The sequence below is a fragment of the Athene cunicularia genome (assembly GCF_003259725.1).
Source record: "Athene cunicularia isolate RWA chromosome 4 unlocalized genomic scaffold, athCun1 chr4_part2, whole genome shotgun sequence".
Lineage (NCBI taxonomy): Eukaryota > Metazoa > Chordata > Aves > Strigiformes > Strigidae > Athene > Athene cunicularia.
Window position 1 is genome coordinate 30,100,107 of NW_020799099.1, and position 426 is coordinate 30,100,532.

Consider the following 426-nt stretch of genomic DNA (forward strand, 5'->3'; position numbering starts at 1 on the left):
TGTTTTTTAGGGATGTGCTCAGGGAGTATTTTTCAGGCTGTCCAAGGTCTGTCTCATTTTTACTAGGCAAGGAGTTAAAGGTTTCAAAACATCTTACAAGTGGGTAATGACTACGGAGGGTAGTTAGGGAAAAGTACGAATGAAATTATATACAGTACAGTAAAATAGAGGAAGAATACAAGGTAGCGACAGACAAGCGATGTCTAACGTTAAAACTAAACGTCTTATTTCACAGGTCCCCCGTACGTCAGCAATTTCGAGTGCAGCTGCAGCAGCTTCCCTTCAGCCCCACAAAATAGAAACTTCTCCTCGAGGATGGACTTTCCGAGAGTTACGGAACAGCCCCCGAGAAGCTGAGGGCGAGTCCCTGCGCGCAGCGGCGGGGCCGCCCCAGGTGAGCGGCCGGGCCGGGCCGGGCCGGGGGCG